The following is a 23,487-nucleotide window of genomic DNA, read 5'->3' as shown; positions in this document are numbered from 1 at the left end:
TCCCCACTTCTGGCTTGCATAATGTGCAAGACAGATTGGTAATTATTACAAAGAGATGATCAAATAACAATGGTGGAGGAGTGGCCTAGTGGTTAGGATGGTGGACTTTGGTCCTCCTGGGGAACTGAGTTCAATTCCCACTTCAGGCACAGGCAGCTCCTTGTGATTCTGGGCAAGTCACTTAACCCTCCATTGCCCCATGTAAGTCACATTGAGCCTGCCATGAGTGGGAAAGCGCCAGGTACAAATGTAATAAAAATAAATTAGTAATCCATGGACAAAAATAGCCAGAGAACAATATAATGAGAAGCAGCACATAAATTTTTTTTTTTGAAGATTTTTGCCAATGATGAATAGTTTGGATCCTTAGGGCTCTTTAAACCTGTTTAGATTTTGAGCTTTTTCGAGGCTTTTCCTTCCTTTTTTATTCTGTATAAGTTATTTTTTATTGAGGCTTTTTGAGTGAAGTTATTTTGCATCCTTTTGTTAATCCTCACCTGATTTTTGGTGTTATAGTAAAAAAAAATAAATAAAAAAAATCTACGTAGAAACTCAATTGTTGATCCTTGACATTCTTTTTCCTTCTTTCTCTCAGTCCCAGCTTCCACCAAAGAAGTACCCCAGCAAGAAGAGGGGGCCCCGAGGATTTTGATGAGAAATTGCTGATATCCCAAAACCCCAGGATTGGCAGAGGAGGTAGGAATGATGTTACCTGTCGTCTTCTTTATGGTTTGCAATTCTGGTGGCCTTGCTAAGGGTCCTATGAAATGAATTTGCACAAGGCTGATGTGGCTGGTGTTAAAGTGAAATGCATTTAAGGTGGAAATGATGTCTTTTCTGGTTCGGCTTGTGGTTTGCTGTTTGCCAGAAGACAATTGTTCAATATAGAGTATTTCAAACCTTCTTCATTCACTCTTTAGTATGTCAACTAAAGCACTTAACCCTCTTGACATTTTTCCCCTGGAAAATTCCCTGATATGGATTTTTCACTGCCTCTCATGCTTTAAAGTGATAGATATTTGCAGGTCTAACCAGGGGCGCAGCCAGACTTCAGCGGGAGGGGGGTCCAGAGCCCGAGGTGAGTAGCCCCCCCCCCCCAGCGCTGCCACCCCCCACCATTTTTGACGGGGGGGTCCTGCCGCCACCTTTGACTCCCCGGCGCCAACCCTTTCGACCCCTCCTTCCCGCCGCTGCCAACCCTCCCCCACCATCGTCGTTGGGTACCTTTGCTGGCAGGGGTCCCCAACCCCCGCCAGCCGAAGTCCTCTTCTCCGGCGCTGCCGCATTGCTGATCTACAAGGGCAGACTTCTGCACGTATGTGCAGGATGTCAGACTCACAGAAACAGAAGCCTGCCCTTGCAGATCAGCAACGCGGCCGCGCAGGCTTCTGTTTCTGTGAGTCTGACGTATGTGCAGGATGTCAGACTCACAGAAACAGAAGCCTGCCCTTGCAGATCAGCAACGCAGCCGCTCTGGAGAAGAGGACTTCGGCTGGCGGGGGTTGGGGAGCCCCGCCAGCAAAGGTACCCAACGGCGGCGGGGGAGGGTTGGCGGCAGGAGGGTGGGCGAAGAGGTTGGCAGCGGGGGGGGGGGGGTCCAGGGCCAAATCTACGGGGGCTCATGCCCCCATGGCCCCACGTAGCTACACCCCAGGGTCTAACATAAAAATACAGATAGCTGGTAGACAGGTAGCTTGTTTCAGTACAGAGTTTCCTTTTAATTGCTTCTCCTGTTGAGGCATTTATCTGCTCTTTCCTACCCACTTCCCTTCTGATTATCACATTCCTTTTGCCCTCCCCCCCATTTTTCCCAACCTTTTAGCCTCTCCTTGACTGTTTTTGATATTCCCATCTCCGCTGTTGGCTCTCAGTACGTACACAAGCCTCCCCCTACTACGCAGGTCATGCTTAGAAGAAATTCTGACCTCGTCTTCAGAGACCAGGCAGCGGTAGGCAGGTAGAGCAGACGCACAGAGATATGGATCTCTAATGGGAAATACCATAGTATTGAAAAGTAAGTCGACGAGCTCCTTACACCCTTCCCCCTCCCCCCAGGAAAAATAGATCTTTCATTTTCTATATTATTCAGAGTGACTGAGTTGTAAAGGGAAATCAATAGAGCACATTCACCTAAAGCAACCATCATATAAAAGTAATTTATTGGACATTTTAGAATATTTGAAGAAAGAACAGGCTGAGCCCAGACTGTCACTACACCCGAGGCAGGAAATACCATCTCTAGAAATGCTCTGACTTGCCACACCGCTGCCTCAGCCCACCCCCCACTACCTCGCTGCTCCCCCCACCGCACCCCACAGCAGCAAATACCTTTGCTGGCGGGGGTCCCCAACCCCCGCCAGCCGAAGCCTTCTTCAGCGCCGGTCTCCAGCACCGCTGCGTTCGCTGCCCTGCTCTTTCTTCCTCCTCGTGTCCTGTGCATGCTTCTTTAAGTGAAATTGAGCAGGACATCAGGAGGAAGAAAGAGCACAGGGCAGGGAATGCGGTGGCGCCGGATAGCAGCGCTGAAGAAGGCTTCGGCTGGTGGGGGTTGGGGACCCCTGCCAGCAAAACCAGTGGCCCGGATGAAATTTTTTTTGGGGGGGGGGGGGGGGGCAGGCCCCCATGGCCCCACCTAGCTACACCACTGATGTAAATGTGGAAAGAAAGAATGACCATGGAGCAATACAAAGGCATTATAACGTCCTCGTTTTTGTTTTCCATTCCTTTCTTAATAATGTCTAATTTTCTATTTGCTTTCTTAGCTGCCATAGCACACTGAGCAGAAGGTTTCAACGTATCATCAACGTATCTTTCAAAAAGTCCTACAAGTCCTCGCTTCAATAATTCAGCCCAGCCACACTTGCTATCTCTGCTCAAGCTGATGCACAGACCAGTGACATCAGAAGTCATCACTTGATCTGGATCATGTGACAACTTGTGTTATCATTGGTATGTGCATTGGGGTGTATTTTGGCATGACTGTATAGGTTTAGCCTTAAACAAATTTGTACCTTCCAGGGGCATAGCCCGACTTCGGCAGGAGAGGGGTCCAGAGCCCAGGTGAGGGGGCACATTTTAGCCCCTCCCCCCGGCGCCGCTGACCCCCTCCCCACCATTGCCGACCCCCCCACCATCGCCACCACCAACTTTGATCCCCCCCTGCCGATGGCCCTCTCGATCCCCCCTCCCGCCGTCAACCCTCCCCCGTCACCGCCATCATCGCCTACCTTTGCTGGTGAGGGACCCCAATCCCCACCAACCGAGGTCCTCTTGCTTCCCGCACAGGGATTCGTTCTGACGTCCTGCATGTACAATGTCCCCCGCCAGCAAAGGTAGCCCACGGCGACAGTGGGGGAGGGTTGGCGGCGGGAGGGGGGGTCAAGAGGGTCATCGGCAGGGGGGTCCAGGACCAAATCTACAGGGACCCAGGCCCCCGTGTACCCATGTAGCTACGCCACTGGTACCTACCAACTACTCAAAATTCACACTTTTTTTTTAAAGCACATTAATATCCAGATAGTAATAGGAATGCGCCACAGCAAAGAGCATTCCTGGAAACTACACACAGAATATCTGCCAGGATTCCTAATGAACATTCGTTCAGGACCCTGACTTAATGCATACCTTCTAGAGAGTGGGGCTTGATTGTCACTTCACCTGCTGCAGCATACTTCTCCCTGTCACCAGAGCCTGGGAAGAGAAAGGATTAGATCAAACCGGGGCTTACTTAAAGCACTTTACAGATATGTCCCATAAGGTTTCCACATAAGGAAACTATAAAAACACTCTATAAAATTAACTGACCCATATTTATAAAATCCTCATTTGACTATAATTGTCATGTTTATAGGTCGTTTCCAGACTGAATGGAGAGGCTTGTGCATCCTGCTTAGCTTCGGTTGTCAGGTAGGCACCCTGGGCTGGATTCAGTAAATAGAACCCAAAGCTAGGTGCCTTTGAGATCTGCACTGTTAGTAATTCTTCAGAGGACGCTCTTTAGAGAAAACTAGTGTCGTTGTTAAAGAATATATTTCTATTCTCCACCAATTACCTATAAGGTAATAAGATAAGAATAGGTATGTAAGAAAAGGGGGAATTAAACAAATTTGTTGAATTACATTAACCTGCACTGCAAGGTTTAAAGACATGTGCTCAGAACATAAAGACCATATATTTAACTTTAAAATGTTTATTTACAATTCAGGTAATGTGATATTGTTAAAAGAGAGAGGCAGTTTTTAAGAATTTTTCACAAGTGAAATGTGCTTTTCAAGATATCAAGTCTGAATTATAAATTATGCTGGATAATGGTAACTCACTTTGATAGATGCTGCTGGGTGGAGTGATGAAGATCCTTGCTGAAACAGAAGTCTTTTCTTGCAGAGGTGTAGTTGGAGCCTGGAGAAAATCATCAGTGTGTGTGTGTGTGAAGTCCAGCAGAGAGACGGGAGGCAGATCCAAGAGCTGGGCATTTTCCAGGCCTTTTGTATTTTCTTGCTGGACCCTAGGCTGAAGTCAGGTGGGGTGTGCTTGATCCAATGAAAACTCAGGGATAGCTGAAAACTGGTTTCATCTAGTTTTGAGATGGAGCATGGTAACTGGTCACATGTTTATTGACATCATCTGGACATCTGCTGGTCCATTGTCTGAGAATAGGTGGAGTTTCACTGTCTTTGGTTAACTGTAGTCTTCTGTGATTGCTGTCCATCTTCAGACTTTTATTCTTTGGAGATGTGTTGATGGACTTAGGTAACCCACCCAGCTAGCTTTTGTTATCAGTAGTTTCCATGGGGAAGGGGAAAGTAAAGTCTTTGCAGCTGTAAATTTTTGTATATTTGTATCTGATCCAGCAAAATCAATAACTCTCACAATTAAACTCATATCATGCTACATCGTGTGCTTCCCGCACCTAACTTTAAGGTTGTTTTACTAAGCCACTGTAGCGTTTTTAGCTCGTGATAGAAATCAGCTGGTGGTACATATTGAGACGCCCGTAGGAAGATAATGGACGTCTCGACCCCCCTTTGGGTATTAGGACTTACGTCTGCCACAAGCTGGTGCAAATCCTGGTGCCCAGATGGCTGCATAAATGTAAGCATTCTATAACAGTGCGCCTAATTTCTGACCTCTCATTCTCTTCCCCTGGCCACTCCTCATTTCCAGTTTTGCGCTATGAAATTTAGGCAGCCATGTTCTTGAATAGGTCATAGGGCAGATATGCGCGTAACTACTAATTATTGCCAAGTTCCAATTTACTCCAATAACTGATTGTTAGCACCTAATTGACTAATTAGTTTGCGCATGCATCTGGGATCCATGCCCAAATACGAGCAAACTATACAGAATTCGGGAGTCCGTAATTGTAGTCCAGGACCGTATCAAGCTATAGAATCCTATGTAACCTGTCAACTTCTCCACCATCAATGAGAGCAATTTTTGCCCCCTCCCCCTCCATATTTGCGACTGCTGTGGGCGCTTGGTATTGTGCTGTTGTCTTCAGGTGTGTCCCTGTGCTCACCCAATCACAGGATTGACCTAAGGAAAGTCTTCTTCATGGAAAGGGTGGTGAATTTGTGGAATGCAAGGCCGCCAAGAGGGAAGCAGGAGGGGGGGGGGGGGTGGAGAATTCCCCGGGTCTCCAATGTGGACCTGGCGCCGGGGTCTCTCTTTCCTGCTCCTGATGGGACCCGAGTGATTGCGTCCAGACAGGCGCAGGAGAGAGAAAACTACAGCGCCGGGACTCCCTTGGAGGCTAGGGAGGACCCAGAAGAGCAGACGCTGCAGGTCTTCCTCCAGCGCTGCTCTTCTGCCCATTGCTTGCTGAGCGGCTGCTTTTCCTCTCAGGCGCTCATGCCCAGTTTTGAAACCGAGCATGCCCTGAGAGAAAAAGCAGCCACAGGGACAGGCAATCGGTAGAGTGAAGAGTAAGCGCTGGAGGAAGACATCTCCTGCTGGCGGGGCTTCGGGATCCCTGCCAGCCAAGATATTTGAAATTTTGAATTGCGGCAGTGATCTTGGGGGCGGCAGCGGCGATGATTGGGGGTGGCAGTGGCGAAGATCGTGGGGGGCGTGGCCCTGCTTCGGGCCTTGTTCAGTCTCTCGGCGCCTCTGGTGGAATGGCCTCCCAGTGGAGATGGCGGACACAAAGACTATATCTATGAAACAACAGAGAATTTCTAAGGGAGGAGAAAGTAGAGTAGATGTTACGAATGGGTAGATTGGATGGGCCATGTGGTCCTTATCGACCATCATTTCCTGTGTTTGTATGTAACCAAGTTAATACCGAATTCTAAGTCTCTCTGTGGAATACACTCCAGTTACATCCAGTGCTAAGATATGCAAGTTGTCTTCTGTAAGCCAGAGTTCCTCTAACTTTTCAGATGGAGGACCATATCGAATACTGCTTGGGCTGGTCTGGAAAGAGGAGCTCCTTCACAGTAATGTGATGGGCAACCCCCTCCCCCTGTTGCCGCCTAGCCCCCAATATTCAGTGGCACTGAAGCAGTCAGTGTCACTGAAAATCACCTCTGACTGGCCCCCCACAAAGTGGGCAGGTCAGGGACGGTACAGGGGGCGGCGCTAGGGAGGATGCTGGGTTATGTAGGTGCCGGCTCTACCTATCCCGCCGGTGGGATTGAGGATGAAGGGGGACAATGTGCCAGAAGTGGGGTGCTTATACATGGTGTGGGCAGGGATTGGGTGGGAGTGAAGAAAGGGGGCTTCCTAGGGGGTGGGAATGGGGTCGCTCCACTAAACAAAAAAAAAAAAAGGTATGCAGGTGCCAGCCAATATTCAGCTGGGGCCCTCATAACTGTTGGTTTCAAATTGATGTGTCCTTGTATATAAAGAGCATCAATTATGTTACCCTGTGTAACTTTCAAACAAATCAATTATATATTCCCTTTTACGGGCATTGCATTCATCTCAAAAAGGGCTTCTTCATCTTCCACTGCTTTGACATTATCAATCTTTCATCAACTAGGAAAAGAGCTTTCTCGTATGTGGGGCCATTTTTACGGAATTCCTTGTCTGAAGATCTTCACAAAGTCTCTTCTTATTTTGCCTTTTGAAAACTTCTCAAGTCATTAATGCTTCAACAACGTTCTAACTGATGGACGTTGGTTCTTAAGATGGACTGGTTATACAAGAATTGTGAGTTATGTATCGAGAGCTATTTAGAAATTGCAAACTGCTTTGACACTGATGTAAATTGCGATCTGTCAAGTTAATAAATCCAATCCAAGCCTTTGCCTATCTAATCCTGTCCTGCAAAGACGTTTTGTCTTAGAGAGTTTCTATAATTTGTAAAATGTGTCAAGGTACAGTTTGCATCCACTTTAGATGAAAAGCATTCACATTGTTTTGCGGTGTAGGATTTCAAAGTGTTTGAACTCCTCCAAGCTTCCTAATTCTCACTTTGTCTCTGTTATGACTATTTGATTTTATACGTGCTTTGCATAATGCACTTTCTGTTCCCTCTCATTATAATTAGATTTCTTGGTTCAGGCTCTACTCCGTTTGCAGCGTTTGGGTTGCTTATCATTTACACCCTAACTGTGTGGTCGGGGGAGCGTTCTGAGCCAGAAGACGCCCCCTAGTGCTTCCCCTCTTCCACTGCCCCACGGACACTGCAGAGGAGACAATGGATGGAGTGCGATATTTGCATCCCCATCTCCCTTGCACTCTGTGTGGCCTCGGGACAGTTCTCTGAGAGAGTATAAGAATATTTGTGAAAACAACGTTACTCCATGTTCGAGCCCTCGGCTTCAATGGGATTCTCATTATCTGTGGCTTTTAATCTCTGATGATTTTGCTGTTTTTGCTTTTGATTTGACTTTTTACTATACATCCCTATTTCTGATCCACGACTGCCTTCCTGACCCTTAAAATCTGAGATTGTGTGCCTTACTTTGGAAAGGTTGGTTTTGATTCCCTTTTGAACGGTAGCACTTGAAGGCCACACACCACCTCCTTCATAAGCATAAGAAGATAATTGGTTTTAAGATTTGACAATAACAAGTATAAAGTCCCCTATACTGAATTTATAGTAGTATTATATTGGAGGAAAAGACTTCAGTTGCTCGGCTTATTGTATGTTGTATATCAGCCGGGCGAGCTTCCGCATTAGTCAGAAAATCCTCCAATGGTGTTATCTCTAAAATGGTGCACTATTTCCCTGTGGCTATACGTGTTATCTGTGTAATTGTGCACAGTTGCAATTAACTAAGTTAAAGAAATCTTTATAGAATGGTCACTTATCTGCAGTGCCGTAGCGAAGGCGGCTGACACCCGGGGCGGTTCACCGCTGCGCCCCCCCCCCCCCCCAGCGGGTGCAGCACGGCGCACCCTCCCTTGGCGCACCCCCCCCGAGCGCATTCTTACCAAAGGGGACGGGCGGGATGGCCGTTCCGCCCCGAGTGCACATCGCTGGAAGCTGCGTCGGCTCCGCTGGTTCCCTGCTCTCTCTGCCCCAGAACAGGAAGTAACGTGTTCACGGGCAGAGACAGCAGTGAACCAGTGGAGCCGACACCACCCCAGCGGCATGCACCCGGGGCGGACCGCCCCACCGCCCCCCCCCCCTTCCTACGCCACTGCTTATCTGTAACATGGCTTTTGAACAGTGGTTCGCTCAGTGAACCACTGTTCAAAAGCCATGCTACAGAAAAGTGCCCGTTCTATAAAGATTTCTTTAACTTAATTAACTGCAACAGTGCACAATTGCACAGATAACACGTGTAGCCACAGTGAAATACAACACCATTGGAGGTTTTTCTGACTAATGAGGAAGCTTGCCCGGCTGATAAAGTATACAACATACAATAAGCCGAGCAACTGAAGTCTTTTCTTCCAATATAATAGTACTATAAATCAGGGGCGTAGCCGTAGCCAGACAACAGATTTTGGGTGGGCCTAGGCAAGAAGTGGGTGGGCACCAAGTGTTCTCCCCCTCCCACCCAAAAAATATCTCAGCTGGTGGGAAAATGCTTCTCTCCACCTTGGCAGTCTGCAGCAGGCACGTGCTGAAAACTGAGTATGCGCAGGTGCCAGGATCATGGAGAGCAGCATTTTCGTTACCATCAGGGGCAAGTTTTCAGCTGGCGGAGCTTGGGATCCCCACCAGCTACCACTAAACATGTGCTACTGTTAGGTGGGCCTGAGCCCTAAGTGGGTGGGCCCCAGCCCACCCAGGCCCACCTGTGGCTACGCCACTGCTATAAATTCAGTATAGGGGACTTTAAACTTGTTATTGTAAATGCTGGAAGTATATTCATCAACAATTGCCATCCTTTATTTAAGACTAGCCGTTGAGCCCGTAAAAACGGGCTGGTATTGGGGTCGGTCTTCCTTCCTTCCTTCCCCCTCCCCTCCCGTGAGGTCGCCACCGCTACCGTTCCCTCCCCCCCCCCCCGGAGTCGCCGCCGCTGCCATCCCTCCACCCGGCCCGGGCCCTCTCTCTCTCCGCTACTAAACTTACACATCCATTCGCCGGAACGCAGCACACACATCAGCTGAGCTGCCGTCGGCCCTTCCTTCTCTGCCTGTGTCCCGCCCTCCTGTGACGTAACGTCAGCGAGGGCGGGACACAGGCAGGGAAGGAAGGCTGACGGCAGCTCAGCTGATGTGCGTGCTGCGTTCCGGCGAATGGATGTGTAAGTTTAGTAGCGGAGAGAGGGCCCGGGCCGGGTGTTTGTGTGTGTGGGGGGGGGGGGGGGGAGTAGCGGCGACCTCGGGGGGGCGGGGGGGGGGGGAGCGGTATCAACCTCGGCGGCGCAGTTTCCCTCTCTGTCCCGCCTCGTCATCACGTATTGATGCGGGGGCAGGACAGAGAGGGAAGTCTCTACTGCGCATTTGCGAGTGAATCGGTCACTCGTCGTTTATATGTTTGATTTGACATGCATTTCCAAACTAGGGGCCCCTTTTATCAAGCTGCAGCAAAAGGGGGCTTGCACTGGCATCAGCGCATGCTTTTCACGTGCGCCGAGGCCCCCTTTACTGCAGTGGGTAAAAGAGAAGTCTTTCTTTCCTGCGGAAAATGGCCAAGCAGCAAATAAAGCAGTTGCTGCCTGGCCATTTCGGGGGAAGCCCTTACCGCATTGCCTGATTACCACTGGGTACACCCCGGTGCCACAAAAAGAAATATATTTTTGTTGCGCCATAATATGACGGTGCGCTAGGGGTGGGAAGTACCACTCGGCTGCTGCGGTAGCCCGGCACTACTTCCTGTTTAGCCTGCGTTGGGCTTACCGGCGCTTTTTAACAGGGGCCAATGTCACTCGTGTTATTTTTAAATTCATATTCATTTACACTCCACCTCATTCTGTAACAGGTCGCTTAAATTTAAGTACCATATGTGTGCTTAAATTGTAGAATACTGCCGTTCACGTGGTTAAGTGTAGTGCACACTTACACAAGTGTCTACCTGCTATTCTGTAATTACGCATTAAAATGGAAGGGGGCATTCACAGGGGAGGGGCATGGGTGCGTCATAGGTGTGCGCATAGAACACTGTAAGTTATGCTCTTAAATGCCACATTTAGACGCACCCATTTATGTCAGCCATAAGCCAGACATTTGCGTCTACTTTTACGCACACTTACACACCTAGGCTTTCTGGCATTACAAATATACCAACACAAATTCAAGATATCTATAAATAATAATTCTTATATACCTGCTATTGTGGTTTACATTGACCACCATCAATTTTTTCTTTTACAATTATTATATATGTTAATTTTATAAAAAGTGCTCAGTTCGCCCATCAGTCATACTTAAAGTGACTGGCTGAGTAGAGAACCATCATCGCACTTTGGCGTCTCAAATGTTGGGAGACGTGGAGGGGCATAATCGAATGGCGCCGGCCAAGTAGATGGCAGGCCATCTTTATGGCCGGCGCTGTAAAGCGGCGACCGAACCGTATTATCGAAAAAGATAACCGGCTATCTTTTGTTCCGATAACATGGTTGGAGCCGGCCAAATGTCAGCATTTGGGCTGGCTTTAGAGATGGCCGGCATCGGTTTCTGGCGATAATGGAAACTAATGCCGGCGATCGCAAACCTGGCAAAATGCAAGGCATTTTGTCGTGGGAGGAGCCAGCATTTGTAGTGAACTGGCCCCCCTGACATGCCAGGACACCAACCGGGCACCCTAGGAAGCACTGCAGTGGGCTTCAAAAATTGCTCCCAGGTGTATACCTCACTTACCTTGGGTACTGAGCCCCCCAAATCCCCCCCAAAACCCAGTCCCCACAACTCTACACCACTACCATATCCCTAAGGGGTGAAGGGGGGCACCTAGATGTGGGTACAGTGGGTTTTGGGGGGTTTGGAGGGCTCAACATTTACCACCACAAGTGTAACAGGTAGTGGGGTGATGGGCCTGGGTCCATCTGCCTGAAGTGCACTGCACCCACTAAATACTGCTCCAGGGACCTGCATACTGCTGTCAAGGAGCTGGGTATGACATGTCAGGCTGGCATACAGGCTGGCAAAAAAAAAAATAATAATAATTTTTTTGGGTGGGAGGGGGTTGGTGACCACTGGGGGAGTAAGGGGAGGTGATCCCTGATGCCCTCCGGTGGTCATTTGGTCAATTGAGGCACTTTTTTGAGACTTGGTCCTGAAAATAAATGGACCAAGTGAAGCCGGCGAAATGCTCCTTAGAGCCGGCCATCTTTTTTCCATTATCAGGCGAAGCCGGCCATCTCGTAACCACGCCCCGTCCCGCCCCCATCCCGCCTTCGCTACCCTGCCGAAATGCTCCCTTGAAGTTTGGCCGGCTCTGTGACGGAAAGCAGTTGGCGCCGGCCAAAATCGGCTTTCGATTATACCGATTTGACCGGGTTCAAGAGATCGCTGGCCATCTCCCGATTTGTGTCGGAAGATGGCCGGCGATCTCTTTCGAAAATTTCTCCCACAAACTTTTATTTGAAGATTAACCCCAACTAGTTACGGAATACACCTGCATCTAATCCCTAAGATATCAACTTACTGCTTGATCATTATTTTGCCTACTGATGAAATTACCTTTTCAAAGTTGATAAATCCCCTAACGTATAAATCGTATCTCAATTAGGCAATGAACTTGCAATGAGGTGTTTCTCAAATATGTAAAGAAATCTTACATGAACAAGTTTTTGTCTTGATGCTGCAGTAGCCAAACGCAGGCCTATCCAGTCACATGAAGATGTACCCGTCAACAACAGAGATTAATTACTTATCTGCAAATTTTCGTGTCCCGCCAGTGTGTTGATTGTCGCTTCTAACTCAGTCCAGTGTGCAGTTCCTCATGCAATGTCATGAAATCAAACGATATATAAAAAAAATTGTGTCACGCTCTGTGATTACAAATATACCCCCAGATTCTATATACGGCACCTAAAAACCAAAGTGTATTCTATAACAAGGCGCCTAACTTAATTGGTTAACTAGCTAATCAGTGCTGTGAATTGGATGGTAACAAGCAATTATCAGCACTCATTGGCATTAATTGAGAGATTTACACGCACAACTCGCTAAGTGTATTGTATAACGTGGTGCACCTAAATTCTAAGTCGTGTAGTTGAAAAGGGGGTGTGGCCAGGGAAGAGGCTTGGGCATTTCTACAATCTATGCACATTATAGAATACACCCAATCCACGCCTATTTTAGGTGTTGGGATTTACACCAAGTAAAACGTGGCCTAAATGGACGTGACCAAATTTAGTCGCGTGGCGAGCCACTCGGTGTATTCTATATACCACGTGGAAATTGAAGTCTATTCTATAAAATGTAGGCGTACTTTAGAGAATACACCCAACGTAATTTTTCCCGTGCACATTGTAGCACATAGTTCTTAAATGTTTGCTCACTGTTATAGAAACAGAGAAAAGTGAAGGCGGATAAAGATCTATCTGCCTATCCGTGCCATCTACTCTCCCTTCCTCCCCTTAGAGATCCTGTGTACTTGTACCAAGCTCGCTTGAATTCACTACCCTTTCCGTGAAGAAGTATTTCCCCAGGTTACTTCTGAGTCTGGCCCCTTTCACCTTCATCCTATGCCCCCTCATTCCCATCTAAATGTTGGAACTCTCTCCCTAAATCTGTTAGATTCCATTCTCATTATGTGCAGTTTCAAACGAAGTAAAAAAAAGTCATCTCTTTACAAATTCATTTCAAATGCCTTCACATTAGTCTAAGTTTTTTGATCTAATTAACGGGGGTCGGCAACCTTATCTTCTGTTTCTATTATGTCTTTATCAAATTGTACATTGTTATAACCCTTCTGTTATTCCGTGTTACTCATTCCAATGCAATTTTTCCTTCCATATTCATTCAATCTATATTGTAAGCCACATTGAACTCAAGATTTTTTGGGATAATGTGGGATAGAAATGGCACAAATAAATAAATAAACCTCATTGTCTCCTAAGTCTGTGATGTTGATATGTTGAGAATGGCATCCTACTACTACTACTATTTAGCATTTCTATAGCGCTACAAGGCGTACGCAGCGCTGCACAAACATAGAAGAAAGACAGTCCCTGCTCAAAGAGCTTACAATCTAATAGACAAAAAATAAAGTAAGCAAATCAAATCAATTAATGTGTACAGGAAGGAAGAGAGGAGGGTAGGTGGAGGCGAGTGGTTACGAGTCAAAAGCAATGTTAAAGAGGTGGGCTTTCAGTCTAGATTTAAAGGTGGCCAAGGATGGGGCAAGATGTAGGGGCTCAGGAAGTTTATTCCAGGCGTAAGACAGAAGGTGCGAAGTCTGGAGTTGGCAGTAGTGGAGAAGGGAACAGATAAGAAGGATTTGTTCATGGAGCGGAGTGCACGGGAAGGGGTGTAGGGAAGGACGAGTGTGGAGAGATACTGGGGAGCAGCAGAGTGAGTACATTTATAGGTTAGTAGAAGAAGTTTGAACAGGATGCGAAAACGGATAGGGAGCCAGTGAAGGGTCATGAGGCGAGGGGTAGTATGAGTATAGTGACCCTGGCGGAAGACGAGACGGGCAGCAGAGTTTTGAACCGACTGGAGGGGGTAGAGGTGACTAAGTGGGAGGCCAGCAAGAAGCAGATTGCAGTAGTCTAAATGAGAGGTGACAAGGGTGTGGATGAGGGTTTTGGTAGAGTGCTCAGAAAGAAAGGGGCGGATTTTACGGATGTTGTAAAGAAAGAAACGACAGGTCTTGGCGATCTGCTGGATATGAGCAGAGAAGAAGAGTCAAAGATGACCCCAAGGTTTCAAGCTGAGGAGACATCCATCTTAAGGAGCTCGGTTTTGGCCTTTTCTTGTGCTCCAGGTACACATTTATGCTTTCAACGTTGACTACCATTTTTATTTATTTATTTATTTTATTTTTCATTTCAAATTTTTACATATATTTCAAGATTATACTCTTGATACAGGATAGTGTGGTACCATTTCAAACACTTTACAAAAAAGGAAAACAATAATATTAAAGATAATAAACTAATGTTTCCAACACTCAAGTCCACTATTACAGGGTCCAAGATTTAATAGCAGGAATTTTAAAGAAAAATTATGAGGATTAATCAACACAAGTTTGGACAGAAAATAACATTAATTTAAACTCCTTCTGTTCTTTTCGAAGCAATAAAAGATGACAAAGGCGAAGGATCCATGAAAACATATTTAAATGAGTTCAACCGAATAATGTGTTTACACAGGAACCTCAAATGAAATACTCCTCCAAGTTGTAGGACGGCTGGTTTTAATGCATAGTAACATAACATAGTAACATAGTAGATGACGGCAGAAAAAGACCTACACGGTCCATCCAGTCTGCCCCAGACAAACTCATATGTGTATACCTTACCTTGAATTTGTACCTGTCCTTTTCAGGGCACAGACCATATAAGTCTGCCCAGCAGTATTTCCCGCCTCCCAACCACCAGTCCCGCCTCCCATCATCGGCTCTGGTACAGACCGTATAAGTCTGCCCTCCCCTATCCTAGCCTCCCAACCACCAACCCCTCTTCCCCTCACCTGCTCCGCCACCCAATTTCAGCTAAACTTCTGAGGATCCATTCCTTATGCACAGGATTCCTTTATGCATATCCCACACATGTTTGAACTCCGTTACTGTTTTCATCTCCACCACCTCCCGCGGGAGGGCATTCCAAGTCAGTTGCTGTTCAGACTTGGAAGGAGGAGGAGGTGCAGCCGGAAGCTCTGCAGGTTCCAGGGAAGGGAGTGAGGCCTAGCTCCTTCCCTGAGGATGCGGAGGGTCCCTGGGGAGCGGTCCTCAGGAAAGGCCCAGGCCATGGGGCCTCCTGGGGCCAGGGACCAGAAGGCCGGGAGAAGCAGCTCTCTTTCCGGTCGAGCTTCTGACAGGAGGGAGAGGAGTCCTGTTGATCGCAGAGAGCAGAGGCCCAAGGGTGGAAGCCAGTCCAGTAACCCCCCCACGCTCCAGCAACATCTGGGAGGTGAGAGTGAAGATTGTGGGGAGGGGAGAAAGCTGGTGGAGGCCCTGGAAGGGCACCCTAAGCAGAGAAAGGAAAATGAAGCTATGGAAGTTAGCTCAGAATTTTTTCCTGCATTTGATGAGGCAGAAAGTGAAGAGAGTGGGTCTTCAGAGGAGGAAGAGGAGGAATTCCTAGATATTCCTTATGACCCTGAGGACCCAGCACGTAGTTTGATCTGTACAGTGCGAAGAATTAAACATGTGGAGAAAGAACTGGTTGATTTGGGAAAGCGTGTGAAAATGACAAAAGTTATGAGTAAACTTGCTCCAGCAGAGCACAAGAAAGGTTATGTGAAGGAGGAAGCCCGTTTGAGAAAACTGATACAAAAGAAAGAACTGTTGCTGAGGGGTTTAAAAAAGGGACCTGAGAACCCTTTAAGAGAACTATATTGTAATCAAGAACGTATGGCTTTAAGGTCACAGTCTTCAGGTCAAGGGAGAACTGTGTCCCAGCAAGAGTCTGCAGTTCCCAGAGAAACAGAACTGCGGACATCGGGTCTAGCCTCCTTGTCTCAGGATTTGTCTAAACCAGAAGACTTGCCAGACTCTGCTAGTACATCCACTTTGGCATTTATGAAAAACCTGGCAACTCAGTCCAGGGGACTTACTAAGCAGGCAGACTGCAGGGAGGCAGCAGCAGGATGTGGTTCGGGGGCAGGGTTGGTGACTGCACCTGTTGGAGTAGAGAAAGCAATTAAAAAGCTGGTTAAGACCTTCCAGATTGTGGAGACAGAGGAGGGAGCTTCAGGCTGTCGGCTTTTTTCTACAGAAGTAGTGGCAGAGGTGTCCAGTGAAGGAGATGGTGATTTACCAATATTAGAACCTCCAGAAAGAAAGATTGCAGCAGCGGAAGCAGAGCCGGAAGGATTGCAGCAGAAGCAGGTGTCTTTATCTGCAGCTACATCTCTGCCTCTATGTTTGGAGAAGCCCTGCCCCCGCGCAGCGTCCGGGGTGCACAACGGCAGTCTTCTGGAGGGAGAGCTGGCAAACAGTGAGTCGGGTGGTGGATGCGCTGTCCCCGGCAGAGAACGGTTTCCAGAGGCACCGGGAAAGGCTGGCAGTTCATTACTGGACGGTGGCATTTCAGACGGTACAGAGGGGCGAGTGGCGGCGATTGCTGGATTGGAGAGGCCCCACCCACCTGACACGGAGCACCAGGAGACTCTGGTCAAGCAGGCAGCAGGAGAAGGACGAAACTTGCTGGTTGTTGGCAGGCAGGCAACAGGGAATTTGGATCAGAAGAAGGAACTGACTGAAACGGAACTCCCTGTTCGTCTCGCGCAGGACCTGTCGGCTGAGGAGCGGCATGCTGAGCCAGCTTTACAACAGACGGCAGATAAGTTGCTGAACACTTTTCCTGACACTGCTGTGACTCAAGTGGGGGGAGTGTTGAACTGTGAGGGTTTGTGTCCGACTGTTGACTCTGTTCCATGTTTGGGCAAGGACGATGGGGGGAGGCTTGGTGTGCAGGAAGGGGGAGGGGGGCAGGGATTGCAGAATGGAGGGGATGTGATTGACATGTCTCCTCATGTTGAGGGGAATAGGTTAGCAGGTGTGGGGGGTCCAGGGGATAAGGTTCAGGTTGGAGAAGGGGGGAAGGGAGGGGGGGATGATAGGATCAAGGAAGGGGATGGAGGGGGCCAGAAGGGTTTTGTAAAGGGGGGTTTGGTGTGTGCAGGGCAGGAAGCCTCGAGCACCAAGGGTGGGGGGGGGCAGGGGGCTCCTTCTTTTGCCACGGTGGTTGGTATGGGGAGTGGTAGGGGGGGATTTGGGCAGCGAAGGGGGGGACAGGGGGGGTGAGGGGTGGTCTGGGGGGTCTGTTACCAAACGCCGGAATGTGGTTCAATTGAGGTGGGTGGGGGAGGGGGGGATGCCAAGTAGGGATGTGGTGTTAAAAATGGTTCTAGGGTTAGGATTTCTCCCAGAAGATCTGTATGCTTGCATTCACCCGGCGAACATTCCAGAGTATGATGTCAGTTTTTTGACCCAGCGGGGAATGGAGATTTTTTGGGAGAAATACGGGGAGGTTAAAGGGGGGGGGGACTGGAGAAATTTTCGAGTTGTGCCTATTAGTAAACCTGACCTGGTGCAGGTGACTCTGTTAGTGCGGAATGAGTCAATCTCAGGGGCGGATTTGACCTATTGGCTGCAGAGGTATGCAGAGTTAAGGACTCCTCTGGTCAAGCTTCCAGACCCTAGTAGGGTATGGGCAGGGGGGTGGGGGGCGACGGTGAGGTTATACCAGGTGGGGCACGTCACCCAACACATTCCTTCAGCGGCTTTCATCGGAAGAGATCGGATCTTGTGTTTTTATAAGGGACAGCCTAGGCAATGTTTTAAGTGTGGTTCCTTCCGGCATTATAGTATGTCGTGCCCAGTGGTTCAGTGTGCAAAGTGTGGGGCGAGGGAGCACGTGGCAGAACATTGTACCTCCATCCGGTGTAATTTGTGCGGGGATCTGGGGCACGCCTTTCGGGCTTGCCCGCAAGCCTTTCATAATGGGGGGGGGGAGGGGGAGGAAGGGGGAGGGGAGGGTGATGGAAGGGGAGATCGTGCTGGGGGGAGGGGTGGAGGTTTGGAGCGGGCAGTAGAAGTGATTGGAAGGGGGGGGAGGGTAGAGGAAGAGTTGGGGGAGCAGGGGGCAAACGTTCGGAAGCGTGAGAAGAGGCAAGGAGGGGAGGGGGAAGGGTGGACGCGAGTCTCTAGGAAGAGGAAGGGGGGGGACTTCTGGTGGAGGCTGGAAGGAAGTTAGGGCAGGGAATAGCGGTGGAGAATAGATTTCGGGTCCTCGAAGATGAGGGACGGGGGGAAGAGTATGGAGAGGAGAATGGAAGAGAGGACAGTGAGGCATGGCAGGGGGTAGGTGAAGAGGGGGAGATAGGGACAGAGGGGGGGCGGGAAGGGTACGAGGAGGGGAAGTGGGAGGATGGGGAGGTTGGAGATAGGAGATGGTATGGACGTGCAGGAGGAGGGAGGGAGAGCAGAGGTAGGTGGGGAGAAGGGGAGAAGAGGAAATTAGGAAGGTTCAGGGGGAGCAGGGGTAGAGAGGGGGGAGGAAGGTGGAGGGGAGGGAGGGGGGATGGAGGGTGGGGTGGGGGGGAGGGGGTGGGGGAAGGGGGAGAGACCGGGGTTTTTCCGGTGAAGGGGGAGGTTGGGGAGGAGAGGAAGAAGAAGGGGAGGAAGAAAGCAAGGACCAGGGAAGGATGGAAGGGGGGGACCTTTGAGTTTGGGGTTAGGGACTGGGCGGAGGAAGAGGTGGAGGAAGAAGCTGGGCCTTCAAAGGGAGGTCTGGAGCAGAGAGAAGGAAGGATGGGGAGGCAGGGCCAAGGGAGGCGGTTTTCTAATTGATAATGATGGCAGGTTCCTTGTTGGCGTTCATCACGCTGAACGTGGCAAGTATTGCCTCCACAAGGGCGAGGTGTCTGGCCTTTGAGGGCCTTTCCTCCATGTCGGCTGATTGTTTTCTCCTGCAGGAGACCAGGCTGCAATCTTTGGCCGATGTGAGAAGAGCAAAGCAGGCTTGGAGATGGGGACCCTCTGTGTGGGGGTTGGCAGGGGAGAAGTATGGGGGGGTGGGAATTTTGTTTAAATCTCACAAAGCGGTGATTCAACGGGTGGTGGAGTTAGGGGTAGGGAGGTGTTTGGTGGTGGATGTTGTGTTGCACGGGGTGGCGTTAAGGGTGATAAATGTGTATGGGCCACAAACTAAGAAGGGGAGGTCACAGTTATTTGGGAAAATCAAACCCTATTTGTATTCTTCACGTCAGTTAGTGTGGGGGGGGCGATTTTAACACGATTCTGAGGAAGGAGGACAGTGGGGGCAGGTGTGCACAGGTGAGGTATGACGGAGTTCGTTTAGTGGGGATAATGAGGGGGGCAGGGTTAGTGGATGTCTACTTGGAGCACGGGGGTGGGCAAGGGGTTTTACTTTTTTTAGAGGGAATTGTAGAAGTCGGATCGACCGGTTTTTGGTTAGGAGAGGGACCTGCGTACAGGCTCCCGAGTTGGTGGTGGTAGAGTTTTCGGACCACAGGGCGGTGCGGATAGAAGTAGGGGGGTCGGGGGTCCATAGGCCAGGAAAGGGGATGTGGAGATTAAATTTGAAATGGTTAAAGGAGGGGGAGGTGCATAGAGAGTATGTGGAGTTTTTGGAGGATCAGCAGACTATCTTAGGCATCTTCCCCTCGGTAGGGAGGTGGTGGGAAGCGGTGAAACAACGTACGAAGGGGTTTTTTCTTAGACAGGCAAGGCAGGAGGGGAGGGAGGCGACACGGTTGGGAATAGCATTAAAAAAGAGGAGGGATAATTTAATTTCCAGGGGGGGGAAGAGGGAGGATATAGAGGCTATACAGGTGGAAATTGAGCGAGTTCAGTATGACCGGTACTCCTCATTAGTTTATGAGAGGGATTTTGGCAAATTATTGAGTCCGGACCCGTTTGAGTGCTGTAAGGAAAGAAGGGAACGTAGGGTCATGGAAGGGTTAATGGATAGGGACGGGGTTGTTCAGGATTCAAGGGAAGGGATTTTGCGGGTGGTAGGGGAGCATTTTGGACATTTCTTCTCCGATCTACATTTGGATGAGGAAGACATACGGAGGTATGTGGAAGGGACTCCGGGGGTGGGACAGGGGGGGCCCCATCTTCAGGCCTTGCTGCAGCCTTGGACAGTCAGGGAGGTGGAGGCGGCCATTGAGGCTCTGCGGCGCAAGACGGCACCGGGGGCCGACGGTCTCCCGGCAGAGTTCTATCAACGATTTAAAGTTCAGTTGGCACCTATCTTGTTGGAGATATGGGAGGAGGCCCGGAAGGAAAGTTCTCTGCCAGAGTCCTTTGGGAAATCGGCCTTGGTTCTTCTCAGTAAGGGGAAAGATGCTCGAGACATAGTAAATTGGAGGCCCATTGCCTTATTGAACAGTGACCGTAAGATCTTTGCTCACATGTTGTTGGCACGTATGCGGCAGGTGGCAGGGAGGGAGTTGGCGGTGTCTCAGGGGTGTGGGGTCCCAGGGAGGGGGGTGTTGGCAGCAGTGGCCTGGGTTCGGGAGGGGGTGGAGCGGAGCCGGGGGGGGCAGGAGGGTCGTCTAGTAGTGGCCTTGGACCAGGATAAGGCCTTCGACCGGGTGCAGTGGAGGGTTCTTTGGGAGAGTTTGCAGTACTATGGTTTTCCGAGGGCTTGGGTGGAGCAGCTCCAGTTGTTGTACATCGGTGTTCGCTGCTTTCCATTAGTTAATGGGTGGAAAGGAAGGGAATTTGACATCATGGCTGGGGTACGACAGGGGTGCCCGTTGAGCCCCCTGCTGTACACTTTCGCGATTGATCCCCTGGTGCGCCGGTTAGAGTGGGGGGGGGGGGGGGGGTGGATGGGCTTAGAGGGATAGAAGTATGTACGGGGGTGTCTCTGCGTGTGGTGGCATACGCAGATGACATAACAGTTTGGGTGGCGGATCAAGGGGAAGGGGAAGTTTTGCACAGGAAGATTGCGGAGTACTCTCGGGCGACAGGATCCAGGATTAACCTGCAAAAGTGTACTTCCTTGTGGGTAGGTCCGGAAGGGGCTCGTTTTGAGTTAGGGGGAGGGTTTCCACCAGGGGTGGCAATGATGCGGGTTCTAGGGGTTTACTTTGGGGGGGGGGATTATGGACAGTGGAACTGGGAACGGAAGATTTTGGAGGCCAAGGCTAAGGTAGAGAGGTGGAAAGGGTGGAGGATGTCGATGACTGACCGGGTGAGATTACTGAAAATGCAGGTGGTGCCCATGTTTTTGTTTCTTAGTTATATTTGTTTGTTGCCGGAATGTTGTTATACAGGGCTTTATAGTGTTTTTTTTCAGTTACTCTGGGGGAACCGAATGAACCCTGTAAAGAGGAATATCACATATCTGCCACGGGGAAAGGGGGGGGTTGGGATGGTTAATCCGGTTCTTACGTTCAGTTCTTTCTTTATCCAGTTTAATTTGGGGAAGGCGGTGGGGCGAGATGCTCCGGGATGGGCGTGTAGTGTTGTGCAGTGGTGGGAGGAGTTTTGGGGTCCGTGGTTGGAAGGGGGGAAAGTGGTGGGCCGACGGAGGGGTTTCCCGGGAAGCGTTGGTATTACAGGACATTGACTAAACTGGTGCGGTTGTGGGGGATTACGGTGGAGGAGGTTAAAGAGGGAAGGAGGGAGGTATGGGTAGAGAGAGTGCGGATGCAGCGATTCTCCTCTCCTTTGGCACTTAGGGACGCTCCAGAGCCAGTTCTGCAACAAGGCTTGCAGTTTGTGGCATCAAAGCAGATTCCACACAAATATCGTGACATTGCCTGGCTGTCCCTACACGGGAAACTGTATGTGAGAGCAAACTTGAATTATAGGAACGTACAAGATCGTGATTGCCCAAGGGGGGAATGTGTTGGTTGTACTGAGACGATGGATCATTTCCTTAGGGAATGTCCATTTTCGATTCTGGTGTGTAAACGTGTGGCCTCCCTGCTTCATATCCCCAGCTTTTGCACCTACTCTTATGCGGATTGGGTGTATGGGCGGGGGCAGGGGTCGGGGGGCTTGGACCCAGGGACGGAGTTCTTGAGCTCGGTCATTGTCCGTTTCTATCTTTGGATGGCACGGTGCGGAGTCTCCCTGCGCCAGGAGTTCAGGTCAGTAGAACGGGTTAGCTGGGATATTGTTGGAGCTGTGTGGGAAGTGGCACGTTGGGAGCGGGTAGAAGTAGGGAGGGGTACATTTTGCAAATGGTGGAAACATGTGCGATTGAAGCCACCTTGAATTTGTTTGAATTTATTTGACTGTGTTGGGGGGGTAGGGGGTTTGGTCTGTCTTTGTAAATAGGGGATTGAGGGTTTTTATGTACCTTTTAGCTTTTATGTATTTGGTTTTCCGTTTCCATTAATAAACGAATTTTCCAAGCGTTCACCACCCTCTCTGTGAAGAAATACTTCCTGACATCTTTCCTGAGTCTGCCCCCCTTCAATCTCATTTCATGTCTTCTCGTTCTACCGCCTTCCCATCTCCGGAAAAGATTTTTTTGCGGATTAATACCTTTCAAGTATTTGAACGTCTGTATCATATCACCCCTGTTCCTCCTTTCCTCCAGGGTATACATGTTCAGGTCAGCAAGTCTTTGTTCATACGTCTTGGAACGCAAATCCCATACCATTCTCGTAGCTTTTCTTTGCACCGCTTCCATTTTTTTTAACATCCTTCGCAAGGTACGGCCTCCAAAACTGAACACAATACTCCAGGTGGGGCCTCACCAACGTCTTATACAGGGACATTAAAACCTCCTTTCTTCTGCTGGTCACTCCTCTCTCTATACAGCCTAGCAATCTTCTAGCTACGGCCACCGCCTTGTCGCACTGTTTCGTCGCCTTCAGGTCCTCAGATACTATCACCCCAAGATCCCTCTCCCCGTCCATGCCTATCAGACTCTCCCCGCCTAACACATACGTCTCCCTTGGATTTCTACTCCCTAAGTGCATCACTTTGCATTTTTTCGCATTGAATTTTAATTGCCATAATAGCAAAAATTGTTTTCTGGGTCTCTTTCGAAATATCAGGAAATAAACATTTTCTTTGGCCCAGGAATAATTTATCCCAGTTCCTAAAGAATAATCGTAAAAGCCATTGCTTATCAGGAATCAAGTTGACCTACCATTTATAATTTTCTTTGCTACAAGTATTTGTTTAATTCTGTAGTAGAAATCACTACCATGCTATAATTAGCATTGGTAATTACGGTTTGCAATATGTTATATTAATATGGATCGGTCTGGGTTAAATCCCTTGAATTTTTTCTAATTACAGACATCTGTGGATTTTCTAATAATGCTTCCAAGAGACTCGTGAAAAAAAAAATGGGTTACACAACCAAATGTTTGGAAATACATCTTTGTAGATGTATAAAATATGCAGATTAAAAGTTCAGTCAAGCAGGCACACATTTTCCAGTGGGTTAACGTCTGTCGCACGTCCAGAAACTTATACAACTGAACGTGAAGGTTTTTTGGCACCTGAGCGAAGCATCTCTTCAT

At 49.1% G+C, this 23,487-nt stretch overlaps 1 protein-coding gene across 1 annotated transcript in view; it reads left to right on the top strand.

Annotated features, from left to right (window-relative positions):
* Nucleotides 1-600: 600 nt before the first annotated feature.
* CNTFR (ciliary neurotrophic factor receptor) overlaps nucleotides 601-23,487 on the top strand; it is a 901,912-nt gene continuing 879,025 nt past the window's right edge. Inside the window, exon 1 of the mRNA XM_030192837.1 lies at nucleotides 601-696. The gene's annotated coding sequence lies outside the window, so the exon portion shown is untranslated. The remainder of the gene's footprint in view (nucleotides 697-23,487) is intronic.

This window comes from Microcaecilia unicolor, chromosome 2 (assembly GCF_901765095.1).
Source record: "Microcaecilia unicolor chromosome 2, aMicUni1.1, whole genome shotgun sequence".
Classification (NCBI taxonomy): domain Eukaryota; kingdom Metazoa; phylum Chordata; class Amphibia; order Gymnophiona; family Siphonopidae; genus Microcaecilia; species Microcaecilia unicolor.
The sequence above is the reverse complement of the archived record's forward strand: the minus strand, read 5'-3'. Positions and strand labels throughout refer to the sequence as shown.